Here is a 15,812-nt window from a genome sequence, read left to right on the forward strand (position 1 = left end):
CTCTGCCATGGAGTCAGACTCAGTGGGTCCAAAGATGCATCAACCACACAGTGGGGGCTGAGTCGGGCCCACCAAACCCCTCAGTGACAACGGGATATAAGACACTCAGGAGAGATCTCACAACCTCACTGTCCCACCCAGAGGGGCAAGTCTCCAGGATATGCCACAGCTCAAGGCCACCAAAGCCCCAGTGCTTCTCTTGCCTGGCCAGTCCTACTCAGGGCTCAGTTTCAGTTCCACCCGGGGTCAAACACCATTCCCAGCAGGTCCCTGTGTGGGGTCACATGGGCCACTCCTCCAGACCCCTCACCAACTCAGAGCCATGTCTGCTGTATTGTCCTTCCCAGCTCTGCAGAGGGTCTCTCAGCAAACGCCTAGCAGAGGGGGCAGTCCCCCTGGCAAAGAGCTGCGGATGGCTGTCCCTAGCTCTCCTCCTTCCGGACCGCATGCTCGAATCACCTGGAATGACCCGGCCTCTCTCCTCCCTCCCTCCCTCCTCCTGATGCTGTTGTCTCAGCTGGGCTCAGCACATTTACACCCCGCCCGGGGCCCGCACCGCCAGCCCTGGAGGTGACTGGGCTCCAGGCAAGGTGCTGCCAGCGGCGGTGGTGCGGCCACCCGGGAACATTTCCAAGTCGAGAAGCTGCACACTCCTCCCCCCCTCCCCTTTTCTCCGGGTGAGTTTGAATACTCATCAATTAGTTGCAGAAGATCCCCAAGCAGCCATGAAACTGCGTCCGGGCTGAAGCGTGAAATGTGGCAGGAGCAGAAAACGCAACGTGAGCATTTACACCCAAGCACAAATCGCCAGGAGGCAGTTCCAGCTCCCCGCTTGCCCGGGGGTGCTAGACACCGAGGCACGTGTTTTACGAGCGCAAGCTGCACGCCGCCTTCTGGGGCGTCGGAGATCCGAGGAGGGGAGCGGGGTGCTCCCGAGTGAGGCTCAGCTGTCAGCTTTGTGGGGCTCTAGGTGGGGCTTTCCAGGGCCTAATGGACTCTCCTCAGCCTTGCCTCCGCCCCCACCTGTGCAGGGTAGAGGAGCAAGGCACCAGCTGCCATGCTCAGAGATCTGTTCTGAGGAGACGCCCAGTCACCTACGCTTGGGACTATTCATTTGGTTCTGCTCACCCTGCGGAAGGAATGCATGGTAGGAGGAAGCATCCCAGCAGAAAGCATTTGCTCCCTCTCTGGAGGTCAAGGTCATCTCCTCCCTGGGTGCTCACTTCCCATCTTCACAGCCCCGTGGACCTCGGGGTGCCCATATTTCTGCTATAGAAGGACACTACCAGGCAGGGTAGGTGTCCGCCAGGATGAAGCCTCCGCCATCAGACCATCTGAAGTTCCTTTTTGTTTTTTTTTGTAAGCCCAGCAGTGCTCAGAGTTTACTCCTGGCTCAGAGCTCAGGGGTCACCAAATGGGGGACCGTTATGGGATGACCAGAATCAAACCCAGGTCAGCTGAATGGAAGGACAGTGCTCTTCTTGCTGTGTTATGGCTCTGGTCCTCTTCAGCTCAAACCCTGTGGCAGTGACATCCCCAGCTGGGGACTGTGGAGATAGCTTCTGTGTGTGAGAGGCAAGAGCTTTAGGGAAACTGAGCACATGAGGAGCCCTTCTGTGACGGCCAGTTGCCCTGGGCAACTTGTGTCCCCTTGGAACAAACTCTGGAGCAGGAAGGGACAAACCTTGGACACCAGGAACATCTGCCACGCTCCGGATCTCCATCTACTGATTCCGGTTTGACAAAGGCCATCTCTAAAAGAGACCAAGGGTCATGGTGATGATGAACTTGAGCAAATCAGCCACACACCCACCCTACCACGCAAAGCCACACTTTCATCTTGAAACAGGTTCTAGGAGGTGGAGAAATGGTACAGGGGCTGACCCCAGTTTGGACTTCGGCATCACACAATCTCCAGGTACAGCCCCCAGCACTTCAGGGTGTGACCCCAAGGTCCAAGAGCACAGTTTGTAGGCCTGGGGACCCCCAAGCACAGTTGGGGTGGCCCCTAACTATGACACTGTACTGTTGGTCTGGTGGGCCAGAACTGCCGGGAGGGCACCCCAGACCTCCCCTACCACAGCTCCAATAACAAAAACATAATTTAGAGTTCACAAGGAGTGTCTTAGCCCTGAACTAGAACTCAGTGACACTGCAGAGTATTTATAAAATATATTTTTAGTGCACTATGTTTTTTTTACACAGCCTTGTAAATCAATCCCAAGAGGCTACCAAGCGCATAAGAGATCCAACTTTATGGCAAATGAGACGTCATGCTGATTATTTACCAGCAACTGCCAAAATGGAGCCAGCACCAAGAAAGCCAGTTCCGGGGACAGCCACGGTGGTCAGGTCCGACTTCACATGCAAGGGAGTCTCCCTCCTGCAGCACTGAGAAAGAGAACATGCCCGCCCCACCTCCTGTTTCCAGAGTTGTCAAACTCAGCACAAAACCCTTTGCTCTCCCAATGCAAAGGTCTTGGGGGGGGGCTTCCAGGTGGAGCACTGAGGGGCAGGCCGGCCACCTGTTTCCTCCACTCTCTGCATCTGGCACTGGGCAGAGGCTGGTGGGCAGTGTACACCCAGCAATGTGCAAAACACATAACTGTGGTAGAAATCTGGGTGGGGGAGAAAAATGGAGAAAAGTACAGGAAGTGAGAGTGCAGGGCTGGAGACACAGGGCAATGGGGAAGGAGCCCGCCTTGGATGTAGTTGACCTGGGTTCCATCCCTGGTGGCACTGCAGAGGGTCCCCTGAGCCCCACCAGGAGTGATCCCTGAGTGCAGAGTCAGGAGTAAGATCTGAGCATACCTGGGTGTGGCCCCAAACAAGCAAATTTACAGAGAATCTCAGCAGGACATGCTAAGGGTCAGAAGGGTCGGGGCACCTGAAATTAGAAACTGTTCTTCAGTTTTCTTTGTTTTTTTTCCCCTTTTGGGGGGGTCACATGTGACGATGCTCAGAGGTTACTCCTGGTTCTGCACTCAAGAATTACTCCTTTGTGTAAATGTACCAATGTTTCTTTAATCAGTCATCTGTTCTCGGGCACTCAGGTTTTTTCCAGATTCTGGCTATTGTAAAGAGTGCTGCAATGAACAAACAAGTGCAGATGTCATTTCGACTATACTATTGCCACTCAATGCCTCTTTTGCAAACCACAACATCGAAAAGGAGAGAGAGAACAGAGGGGAATGCCCTGCCACAGAGGCAGGGTGGGATGGGGGATGGGGGGTGGGAGGGATATTGGGATCCATGGTGGTGGGAAATAGGCACTCGTGGAGGGATGGGTATTTGATCGTTGTATAATTGAAACCCAAGCACAAAATTTGTAAGTCTACAACTATACCTCCTGGTGTCTCACTAATAAAAAAGAAAGTTTTAACAGAAATTTTAATCAGAAATTAAAAAAAATAAAAGAATCACTCCTGGTGGTATCAGGGCTTGAACCCAGGTCAACCACATGCAAGGCAAATGTCCTACCTGCTGTGCTATCGCTTCAGGTCCTGTTCTTCAGTTTTCTGAGAGGACCAAAACAGGGAGAGCGAAATCAAGAGCTGCTCTCGACCCAACCTGTCCCCTGCCTCTTTTCAAAATAACAAACCCAGGATTCTAGAAAGACTGCACGTCTGAGTCACACAGATCATCAACCAACACTTGACATTTCATAGAGCAATGGAAAACCTGGGGTTTTAGCTAAAATCTAGCCTACCGAGCATAAAAATATCATTAGGTTTTGTTTTTGCTTTTGGCTTCTCGGCGTTGGGATTGAACCTTCCTCCATGCAAAGCATGCACGCTACCATTGAGAGTGGTTTCAAAGTCAAGTTATTTTTAAAACCATCGTTATATGAAATGAACAAACATACTTCCTCTGGCACTAAGCTCACATTTCAACAGAACCTGCCAAGTGCCCCCCACTCTGTGCTTGGGGCAAGAGGGGTGCAAGACTTAAGAGGCTAATAGACAAAGGAGGAGTTAGGGGGCTGGGTGTGAGGTTTGGGATCTTTTGTTTTCTTGCTGGCATGTGGGAGCCAAAAGAATTCTTAAAGAAAGAATGGGCAGGGTGGTAATGGTACAGGGGCTCAGGTGTGTGCCTGGAATGTGGCCAACCCAGTCTCTTCCCATAACCACATGGTCCTATGAGCATCGCTGGTGCAACCCTGGAGGCCTACCTGACAACCCTGGGAGTGACCCAAATAATCGCTGGTGCCACAGAGTCCACACAGTACTACATCCTCAGGCCCCAGAATTAAACCATCAACCCAGTTGGCCTAGAATCACCAGGCCTACCCGCCCCCCCCAAGAAAAAAAAAACAGACTCCATCAAATTGGTATCTTCCAAAGGTGACTCACAGTTCAAAGGCCCTTCTTTGCACACAAGTTCTCAGCTGAGGTGAACAGGCAGGAGAAGGACTCCAGGGAGACCCACCTCTGACCTGGGTGCCTCGAGACCTGAGACACCAAGGGGACCTAGGGACTCCTGGTGAGGATTCAGCACCCTGCTTCCCAATCGTCTCATATCTGAGAGCAGAAAACACAGCCTATAAAGTCATCTGATGCAGTGTCCTTTTTCTGAGTTAATGCAGGGCGAGGCAAAAGTGCTGGGTTTTGCTAATTGTCAGCGGGAGCTGGAATGAGCTTTGTGAAGAAGACGGCAGCAACAACAAACCCACTACAACCCAAACATCCAGGCCCTCTCATTCTAGGATCTCGCTTTTGCTAAATATTCATATAAGCTGACCTTTTCAAGGCATCAGCCAGAACAGAAAACGCACTGGAAATAAATCATGTTTCTCTGGCTTAATTGAAGCAGGGTCTCTGCCGTGAATCAGGAGTGTGGGAGTCTATTTCTCGGGGGGACCCAAGAAGCAAAACACCATGCAGGTGCAAGGACCTGGCAGGGGCCTGGTGCCAGGCAGAACACCCACGGAAGGACCCGCAGGGTGCATGCAATGTGTCTGCACACACCAAACCCTCCCCCTCCCACCGCCCTCCCCTTCCCCCCAGCAGTTCCCATCTGTGAGTCCTCCAGAGCGCTTTCTGGGAACTGTCAATAGCTATTAGCCAGGGAGCCCGCATGAACCCCTTTGCAGCCTGGTGAAGCCTGGAGACCCCTTCTGAGAAACAGGCCTATGAAGGCATCAAAAAAGACATAGGATGCTTTAAAAGACAATGACTACTTTTAAGCCTATTCATCAAAAGAGTTAAAAAGAAAGGAGAAAACAAGTGTTCAGAATAAAACAGAAGCTGTCCTTCTCTCCTAAAGCATGAATAATAAGCCATCATTAAAGCCAGTGTCCTGTTTTAAACGTCCAAACCATGTTCTGGAAGTGGGGATGAAGACAAATGATATTTTGAGACACGCAACCAGGATGGAAACCTGATCCCTCCCGGGGACGAGGTCACGGGCAATGGCTAGGACTGGGTTGAGCTGCCCACATTCATAAACTGCAGCAAAGATGAGCCTCTGCTTGGACACTGAGGGCACGTTACGCTGCCATTGGCAGACAGGCTTCCTGGGCTGCACCGGGTGTGCAAACAATTGGCTAACAGATGTGCCCTGCAGGCCTGAGGAGGCACCACAGACCACCTCCCGGAACCTCTATGGAACCACAGACCATCTCCCGGAACCTCTTGCCAGGAACTGGCCCATGAACTTGGCAGGACCATGGTGCAGAGGGCATGGGAACCTCCCAGGGCCTGAGGTTGGCATGTTCAAGGAAGACAAAATAAACACTGGGGAACCAGAGTTCTCATGAGGCGCTTCCAAGGCCTCATGCTAGGGTGCTTTGGATGTCTGGACTATGCTCCTGCACCCCACAAGGATGCCTAGGAGATCTGGGGTGGGGTGGGGTGGGGTTTTTCACAGTTGCCACGCATACTGGAAGGACTGCAGCTGGGGGCTGGTGCTTTCAGGTGAAACCCAGCTCTTTCCGGAAGAGACAGTGAGACTGAGATCTGCCCCCACTTGAGCCAGCTGTGGGCTCTCGTTGTCTCCACTGTGCCTCAGTTTCTCTGCTGGCAAATGAGCAATTCTTCTTAGTTGGGTTCTGCAGCATGAAACAGGAATACAGACTGGAGACAGAGACAGGACAACGGGAAAAGCATTTGCCTTGCACGCTGCTGACCGGGATTCAATCCCTGACACCCCTCTGGTTCCCTGAGCACCTCTAGAAGTGATCTCTGAGCATAGAGCCAAGAGGAAACCACAAGCATTGCTAGGTGTGACACACACACACACACACACACACACACACACACACGTCAGAAACTGGCCCAGAGCAAGCATATGAGAACAGTAGCCAAGTGCAGTATTTTCTGCAGCCTTGTGTCGGACCGAGGACAATGCCCTGGCTGCTAGAACAATGCCTCCCCATTTCTTGTCCAAGTGTCTGAAACAATGCAAGGGCCCAGAAGAGTGAGGCTTCCAGTCCCAGAGCTTCCTTGCAGCAAGGAGGAAACTGCCATCCTGGAACTTCTCCCTGCAATGGGGTTTCTGAGGCCTCTGTGCGGGCAATGCGCTATGAGCCAAGCAAACCCCAAAGCCTCGGAGAGCTCCTGCCTCCTGGCCCTGTGCTGGTCACGGCCGGGCTCCGCAGGGCCCCACGGCACAGGGAGTGCCAGGTGCAGGAGCAGAACTGGGCCGTGGCAGGGTTTTGTGAAGCCACAAGCATTGCTAGGTGTCAGGCAACCCAGAGGTTCAGGCCTCCTACATCAACTGGGGACCTGGAGAAGAAACATGGGTGGATTTTTGTCTCTGCTTCATTTCTTTTACGAAACACACACACTCGTAAAAGGAGGAAACACAAACTTGTTCTGCAGAAGTTCACAGTCTCTCTGGGGAGGCAAACCCAGACGCGAAAAAGCCTTAACAATGCAAAAGAAAGTCCAGATGGTGGGGAAATGGAGCAGTTCCAAGGTGGGGGAACCCCATCTTCTCAGGTAGCCCCCAGCCCACTCACTCCTACAAATCCCCGGGAAGGAGTGTGTCAGGTGACGGTAATGTGCTCCCCTTATTTTTAGGCTGTGAGCTGCCAGAATATGCTAGAACCTCTCCATAATTAACACCATATTCATGCTTCTCAGCACACAGGGATGGCGGCCACTTTCCCAATGGCTCAGTCCATGACGTGTCCCTTTTCTGAGACTTGGTGTGAAAATGTTGAGGACACAGTGAGGGTGGCTGATAGTGGGTGCCTCCTCTCCTAAGCCCCCCAGGAAATATTCAGGTCTACTGCAGGCATGATATGTTAACTTTCGCAGGCCTTCGTAGAAAAGGGATGGATGGGACAGAGTTCCAGCCCTCCCCTGCCCCTTGGGCACACAGGAATTGTCCCAGGGACCAGGATGCAGGGCAGCTGCTTCCTCTGGAAGCAAAGTCGGCAAAATCCCAGAGCCTCAACACCTGATGAAGGGCTCAAGAATGCCGTGGGAAAGGGTGTGTAGGAATTTGGGACTTGTGTGGGAACTTGCCAGGTTCTCACTCATCCACACAGGGTATTGAGTCTGGCCTGGAGGCAGCTCCAGGGGAAGATTCAAGCAGCTCCAGGGAATGCTGGGGGCAGGGGGCGGTGGTGGAATGAAGACAGGGAAGTGCCTCCTCCCCACCCTTCAGAATGGGATAGAGGGCAAGAACTCCCAGAACACCCCAGTACACCTGCAAACCTTCCGTGGGAGCTCCCAGAAAACTATGCAGAGAGCCCTGGACTCTCCTTCCCCCCCCCACACACACACATATACACATTAAGAAGATGGGGAAACTAAGACACAGAGAGGTTAAGTCACTTACTTAAAACCTTAATTGACTGGTTGATTAAAAGTCAGTCAATCGCTTTCAAAGACCAAACTTTTAAGTGGATCAGTAACGGGCCAGAGAGCTAGTGCAGCAGTAAGTTGCTTGCCTTGTACATGGCCAGCCTGGATTTGATCCCTGGTACCACAAAGGGTTCCTAAGAACTTCCAGGAGTGATCCCTGAGGACAGAGCCAGAAACAGTCCCTGAGCACTGCCAGGTGTGGCCCAGATCTCCCCCTGTCCCAAGTCAAATGGTCCAGCTGTGGCCGTGGAGATAGTACAGGTGACAACACACATGCCTACCATGGGCAAGGCTGGGGATTTGATCCTTAATGCCACGTATCCTCAACACCCCCAAAGAAGCACTGCTGGGTGGGGTGCGACCCCAGGTGGTCCTGCGCATCCCCAGGCTCAAACAGCACCGAGTTGCTGGGCCACAACCCAAGGGGCCCCAAGGAACAGGAAAGAAAGAGATGGATTGTCCAGGCAACGTGAAAGAGCATATTCACAGAAGCCACAGTGGCGGTGAATCTACCAGGAGACGGAAATGCAGAGCAACAGGTAACTGGCTGGTGGTGGTGATGGTGGTATGTGTGTGAGTGGTGGTGTGTGCGTGTGTGCACAGGCGCACGTGCGCGTGCGTTTGTGTGTTTGTGTGTGTGTGTGTGTGTGTGTATGTGTGTGTGTGTGTGTGGTGTGGGGAGGGGAGGGGATGGGGCTGGGGGAAAGAAGAGGGCCTCAGGTCCGTGTCATGGGCTCAGGCATCTTTCCTTGTGCTTGTTGTCACTGAGTCAGGAGGGCTGCGTTGGCTCCCTGAAGAGGGATCTGGAGGCTTGTCACTCTGAGCTGGGGGACGAGGGGCGGGCGGCATGAGCTCCGTGTCAGCTAAGCTGGGAGAATTTCTGTGTGCTTCCTCAAAACTAATTTCTCGAGACACGAAGCAGAGCATCCGCCCCTCCGCCTTCACTGGGGGCCTGGGAGACAAGTTCGCTTCAAAGGGAAAAGGATCCAGAGGCAGAAACCTTGTCAGAGCTGCTAATTGAGCCCCGAGGCCCGGGGTCTGCGGGTGGTCTCTCCTCTGCAGACAAGGTGCCTGGCAGCGGCAGCACAGTGGGGACCCGGGGTACACAGCAAGGGGAGGGGGCGAGGCCTGCTCTGTCCTCACAGCGGGCACTGCCACCAGGCAACATGGTCATGTGATAAAATATGTATTCGGAGAGTGTCAGCTCTGCCTGTGGATACGTGAGCCACGCAAATGTTGCCCAGACCACGGCGGCTCTGGTGGCCCAGGCAGAGGGTGTGACTGAGCCATGGTGGGAGGCTGGGAGGGGCTGGGCTGGAGCTCACTCCACACATTCCACATCACAGTGCTCACCGGAAGCCATCACCAGGAGGTCACATGTCCGCTGGGCACGTCACCACACAGAGATGCACATGGCTTCCCTGGAGAGCCCTGCCAGTGCACGCTGGCCCCTGGCATGCCTGGCTCAAGCCCAGATCCTAAGAGGCCCAAAGAGGAGACCATTGAGTTTGCACCCAATCTGGCTGCACTTCTCTGGGGTCTGCCTGACAATTCTCCATGAAATTTGACCCTAAAAGGGGCTCCAGAAGGCTTGGCCTCCAGACCTACCCTCCGTCCTCCCATCCCTCTGGAGATGTGCTTTCTCGGATCATCTGAGAGGTTAAATTCCATGTCTGAGTTCCCCCCTCCCCCAATGAGACAGAAGGCTTACACAAATGCCCCATGTTCTTTCACTTTTAACTCTGCAGTAACATCTGGCTGCGGCCCTGAGCACAACCACAGGACTAGGCTTGTCAAAGAACACACGGCTTCCCACCTCCTCGCCTGCTTCTCAGAACTGCTGCAGGAACACGCCAGCCTGGCTTGCTGGACGCAAGAGACCAGCCAGCTGAACCCAGGAGGAGTGACAGACAACAGAACTGAGCCCCCTAAGGGGCCCCTCAGCTGACCATGGACACATAATAACCCCTGACAAGACAGGACCATTACAGACTTGGATTGAGCTTTCCAAGATGTTCATGGTGTTAAGTCACTGAGTCTGGGGGTGGTTCATTGCTCTTTTGGGGCAATAGGTAAGTGATGCATCCAGCCAGTAGACGGCAGGTGGAATTCATCAATCCCAGCCTCGGCTGGACTCCGAGTTTAGTTCTAGAGGCCTGTCTGGAGCCAGACAGACATACAGACAGCCTGGACCTGCAGCCCAGCTTGCCAGAGGCCAAGAATCTAACGAAGATGTTTGGGGGAGAAGCCACCCTCAGTCCAAGCTCACGGGACAGGATAGCAGCAGCATTTTCTCCATTTCGGATCAGAAACCCAGGCTTTAAATCTCAGTTCCTGTAGCATCTTGGGGGAAATTAATGCACAGAACCATAGATTGCCTCAATCAACATCCATTCAGCCTCCTTGGGTTGCCTTCCTGTATTTCGAAGTTAAGGAAGCTAAAACGGTGTGCTCGCCCGCACCTCCAGAGTCCAGATGTGCTTCAGGCTCTTACCAACCAGATGTGCATGGATAGAAACCAAGGGGCCTGTGAAATGAAGCAGCAGCCACGTGTCTGCTAACTCTGTGGGTCTCCTTCCAGGCATAGGTACAGGGGCCACTCTCCAGGGGTGTGTGAAAAAGCAGACACACAGAGAGCAGCTGCTGTTTGGAACCCATCAGTCATGGGGAACACGCCCCTGGTGGGTGCTCCTCAGGCTGACCCGTGCCTTAGTGGTGTCCTGATTCTCAACAGCCCCAGGCTGTGCATATAGGGCCCTGGCGGATTTGCTCTGCAGTGCTGGAACTCATCCCCAGAGGCCGATTCTAGAATCTGCGATTCTCATCCACCCTCCACTAGCCCCTGGATGAATAGTCAGAGACACTTCTGTTCTCTGGCATCTGACTCCTGCTGGATGCATTCACTCTCTCTAAGCCCCAGTTTCCTCATTTGCAAAGGGACACTTGTATTTTATGTCTCGAAGCACAAGATTGGATTGGACAGCCCCTGTGAGGGCATCAAAACACTGATGTAGATTTCCAGAAACCATGAATGCCAGGATTCCCCAGAGGTGACAAGCCCTGGGCATGTGGGATGTCTGGTTACATTCTGATTGGGTCCATCTGAACTTCTGACCAGGAATGACCTGGGTCATTCCAGAGCTCCTCTGGGGACTCCAGGACTACACCTGGTGATGCTCATGGCTGAAAGGGGGTCAGCGAGACCGCAAAGTGGTAGGATTAAATGTAAACTGCCAGGGGTCACATATGCACGTGTGAGTTACCTGGAGGGAAATGGTTGGCATCTTGAGCTCTGGAGATTTTTGTATGTTTGGTTGGTTTTGGGGCCAAACTCAGCAATGCTCAGGGCTGACCTTGGCTCTGCACTCAGGAATCACTCCACAGGCAGTGCTCATGGGACCATATGGGATTCCAGGGATTGAAACTGGGCCGGCCACATGCAAGGCAAACGTCCTACCTGCTGTTCTATTGCTCTGGCCCCTCGAGCTCTAGTACTATCTGATCCGGAATCCTGTTCTGGATTTTTGGAATCCAACACACACACACACACACACACACACACACACACACACACACACACAAAACCTCTAAGAAGTTCTGGAACTTCACCCAGAATGAGGCATTTTACCATGTCTACAGCAAAAGGCTTGACTGTTCACCTTTCCTGGGATAAAGGAGGACAATAAGAGGCCTCATGTCAGCATATGTCAGCCTTGGCATCAAGGGATTTCTTCTTTCCAGTGTTTTCTGGTTCATGTTTTTGGAGAAGAGGTTTGCATATGCTTTTGCATCTGGAATGATGATGTGACAACAGCCCGCAGACAGGCGCACAGTCAGTTATGGGTCAATGCACCAGAGGGTTCAAGTCTAGGTGGCCTTTCAGCCCATGGAAGGCGTGTGACAGCAATTTGCAAGGACAAGCCTGGCCTACGGCAATCAAGGCATCACTTGGGGTGAGGGTAGCAGAACTTCCGGTGAGCGACACCTTCAGTAGAGAAGTTTCATTCTTCAAACATTTTTCAAAGAACAGCAGGAACCAGATGTCGGGGGTGGGGGCCCAAGCTAGAGGAGCACTGATTGGCTTCACCCCTCCGGGGAGAAACGTTGAGTCTCCCAGAGCCCTGGAAGAATGTGGTGGCTGTCTCCAGAGCCATTCCAGGTGTGAAGGCTTAACTCTGGAATTTATTTTACTCATCGCTCTAGGCCTTCTGATGATCAGGGACAGGAGGAAAGGGGCCACCCCCAAAGAGCTTGGACCAGGAGGATGACACCTGCTTCTCTTTCCTGACACCTTGAGTCCGTGTCTTGACTTTCCACTTCCCTCAGGACTGACCACACAGGACACTCAGTCATTTATAAACAGAAGCGCAAGGTGCATGCGTTACCTCTGGACCAAGGTGGGGTGAAGGCTGAGAAGACTGAAGCGAAGAGATGTAAAAGGATTAGGACGGCTAAGGCTACCCTGAAGGGCTGCTGGGAAAAGGGGCAACCACTCTGAGGAGGCGAGGTGGAAGACACCAATTGCCCATAGGGCAATGCCATGCTCACTTCGCAAGTGCAAATGATGGCCCGGGGTGTGCTGGGGCCTGGATGGTTCAATAAAGTCAACCATGAAAGCCTCAAGCTGATCTTGGTCACTCACTCTTCCTCTGTGCAGCTTTTAAAATCCTGCCACATCGATTGCTTCCGGCTCTAAAATGGCAAGATTTTAAGAACTGGAAAAGTGGCTTGACCTGGAAGTGAAGGTGTTTTTCTGCAGGAGGTCAACCTGCCAGAGAGAAGTTACTGTGAAAGTGCCATTGATCAGGTCTGCCAGCAAGTGCCACTTGGGGGTGAGCTAACTCCACAGTGCAAAGCTGTGGGTTACAAGGAAGCCTCTTTCTTCAGTTCCTTCTCCCAGTCTGCAAAGGGACGTGTTAAAATGAGGACAGGAACCACAGAGGGAGTTACCGGGGTTAAGGCACTTGCCTTGCATTACGTGACATGGGTTCAAAATCCTGGCACCACATCATATGACACCCCCACACCCCCATCCCCAGCATCACCAGGGGTCAGTCCTGATTGACAGTAATATCTCCTGAGCACAAAACTAGTAGCATCTCCTGAGCACAGAACCAGTACCAGCTCCTAAGCACCACTTGGTGATAGCTGAAAAAATAAAACTGAAGAGACAAACAAATTAAAACAGATAAAAGTAAACACATGTCCGGGAACCAGGATAAATAGAGGAAAATTAAGAAAAAAAAAAACAATCCAGGAGTGAGGAAAATAAGAGACAGAGCATGCGCAAGGCTGTAGTCTCAGAGGACTAGTTCTTAGCGCATCAGTGTCCTGGATGCAACAGAACTAAAGCACTGGTCATCAGACGCAATTACAAAGAAAGAAACAGCGCCAATGCGTTCAAGGTATCTAACATCCTGGATGATTCAGAAGAGCACTGAGAGTATCCAAGCTCCCGGCTGGATGTGTTGGCTGCACCTAGATGCTCTCTGTAAGTGCTGTGCCCCCTTGGGTCCATTCCGGATGCAGAATCTGCTGTGTCAACTCTAGACCCGAGGGCGTGGCTGCAGCCACAGTATTTGTGAAGTGCGCAGCCAGTTTACCTCCCTGGGGGCCACTGAACTCTGGTTTGGGGAAGGACCTGACCAGTGATACATAGATTCTCCAGCCCTAGGTGGGTCAAGGTGATCTCCATGAATTTCAGGTCTGTTACATCCATGATCAGGACAGAAAACTTGCCAGTAGATCCAAGTTGATGTAGAAATTCAGTTGAGGTTAAACTTTTAGGACAAGACGCAGGGTGTTTTGAAAAAAAAAATGACTGAATTCGCATCTCACATTATTCACCAGAATAGATGCCAAATGGAAGCAATTATCTAAATGGACAACAAAATTACACATGTCCAAGAAGAAAACATGAATACATTTCTTGCTAACCTGGGAAAGAAAAACCCTTTCTAATTGTGATTCAAAATTAAGGAATACAAGGCAGAGGAATGTTTCTACATCAAAATAAAAGGAGATAAGACACAGAAAAATACTTGGAGGTAAAGTCAAAAGACAGATGACAAAGCTAAGAAAAAAAGGTTTACAGCTTCTAAAAGCAAACGGTCTAATATCTCTAATATTAGAATATGTTCTTAAACATGAGAAGAAAAAGGCTGTGTTTTTCTTTCCAAACAGAAAACACAATGAGTTTTTTTAATGGCCCTTAGGCGGGTAACCTAGCCTTCCTCATAAGATAAACAGAAATGAAAATAAATGGAAAGAACATCACTTGCACATCACATTGGCAACGACTGAAAAGCTGAACAAGCAGGTTGTGGCTAAGACCACAGAGAACCAGATTCTCACAGGTCACTGGGGAAATGCAAGATGGCACCACTTCCGGAGAGAACTCAGCCAGACCCAATGGGCTGACCTAACTTTGCATTTCTTCACCCATTCATCTCACTTAAAGATACAACTGCTCCATGCATGAAAAAGTTTATGCTAGATGGTTGTATCTTACAGCATTCCTGGGAAAAGATCGGAAACTACCCAATAGCCCACTGATAAGAACTGGCCAGGTTTTGCTCAGAGGTGACTGTAACATGGTGGAGGATGACAGGCAGGGAGAAGGTGGGGAGCTTGCCACGGTTGGAAGTCTCCCTCATGAGGTGGGGGAGAAGGCAGCTGGAATAGAGAAGGGACCACTAAGTCAATGATGGTTGGAAGGATCGCTCGGGATGGGAGATGTGTGCTAAAAGTGGATAAAGGACCAAACGTGATGGCCTCTCAGTATCTGTATTGCAAACTATAATGCCCAAAAGTAGAGAGAGAGTATAGGGGAAATTGTCTGCCATAAAGTCAGGGGGAGGGGTGGGCTGCGGGGGATATTGGGGACACTGGTGGTGGAAAATGTGCACTGGTGAAGGGATGGGTACTCGATCATTGTATGGCTGAAACTCAAACATGAAAGCTTCTAACTGTATCTCATGATGATTCAATAAAAAAAAAGGTGGGAAGGTTGATGGACTGATACTCAGGGATTTCACAGCTACATCAAAAAGTGGACAAGGCAAGGTGGAAAGAAGCATGTTCACTTCCTTTGTCTAAGAAAGCAGGGGTGGGGTAGGGATAAAGATGGATAGAATGTCTGCTTAACTTGACACAAGATACACTTAAAGGAATAAAAAACTAACAGAACTTTTTTGCCTGTGTAAGGTAGAAAAGACAGTTATGGAATCAAGATTTCTATGAGCTGATCTTTTATGTATTTGTTTTTTTAATATATATACATACATTATATATATACATTAAAGGTAAAGGCCCTCCCGTTGTTCATCGATTTGCTCAAGCGGGCCCAGTAACGTCTCCATTGGAGACTTTGTTGTTACTGTGTTTGGCATATCGAATACTCTCAGTAGCTAGCCGGGCTCTCCGAGAGGGGCGGAGGAATCGAACTTGGGTCGGCCATGTTGGCTGCATGCAAGGCAAACGCCCTACTGCTGTGTTATTGCTCCCCAAAAATAATATATATATATTATGTAGCTGGAGCGATAGCACAGCGTGTAGAGCATCTGCCTTGCATGCAGCCGACATGGCCAACCCAAGTTCAATTCCTCCGCCCCTCTCAGAGAGCCTGGCAAGCTACAGAGAGTATTTCACCTGCACAGCAAAGCCTGGCAAGCTACCCATGACATATCTGATATGCCAAAATACAGTAATAACAAGTCTTACAATGGAGACGTTACGGGGCCCGTGCAAGCAAATCGATGAACAATGGAAGTACAGTGACAGTGATATTATGTAGGTATCTAGTTTTGACTTTTAAGACATAGACATGCTTTGTATTTCCAAAACACATATTTAACTTGGTCTGAATGATGACCTGGGTCCCATCTCCAGCATCTCCACAGCCAATGTCCCCTCTACCCTGCCTCCTGTAAACATACACACAGGACCCACATGATTAATTTTTAAAAGAGGAAAGCAAATCTTACCAAAGAATTAAGT

The 15,812-nt window shown here is 51.0% G+C and overlaps 1 protein-coding gene across 1 annotated transcript in view; it reads right to left on the reverse strand.

Annotated features, from left to right (window-relative positions):
- KLHL29 (kelch like family member 29) overlaps positions 1 to 15,812 on the reverse strand; it is a 257,496-nt gene that overhangs the window by 190,341 nt on the left and 51,343 nt on the right. The gene's annotated exons all lie outside the window — the stretch shown is intronic.

The sequence above is a fragment of the Sorex fumeus genome, unplaced genomic scaffold (assembly GCF_029834395.1).
Source record: "Sorex fumeus unplaced genomic scaffold, SorFum_2.1 ptg000006l, whole genome shotgun sequence".
Lineage (NCBI taxonomy): Eukaryota > Metazoa > Chordata > Mammalia > Eulipotyphla > Soricidae > Sorex > Sorex fumeus.